We start from the raw sequence: 223 nt of genomic DNA on the forward strand, positions 1-223 counted from the left end.
CCCCCCCGCAGTAGAGGTTGAGCCCGATGACCGCGTTTCTCTTGAAGCCAAACATCTCCAGCTGAGGCAGGAGGGAAGGCGCCGACTCCTCGCTCGAAGGAAGCGGAAGTAAGGAGTGAGGGAGGCGTGCCCTCCGCCGGGTTTTAGGGCGGCTGTGACGCAGCGGCGGCCAATAAAGGAAAAACCCTTCCCGGAGGGCGGCGCCTAACGAACCGGCCGGTCC

General features: G+C 64.6%; 1 protein-coding gene across 1 annotated transcript in view; it reads right to left on the reverse strand.

The window, feature by feature from the left end:
• The window catches only part of MCL1 (myeloid cell leukemia 1), a 5,197-nt gene that overhangs the window by 4,518 nt on the left and 456 nt on the right, over positions 1-223 (reverse strand). The gene's annotated exons all lie outside the window — the stretch shown is intronic.

This window comes from Myotis davidii, unplaced genomic scaffold (assembly GCF_000327345.1).
Source record: "Myotis davidii unplaced genomic scaffold, ASM32734v1 scaffold653, whole genome shotgun sequence".
Lineage (NCBI taxonomy): Eukaryota > Metazoa > Chordata > Mammalia > Chiroptera > Vespertilionidae > Myotis > Myotis davidii.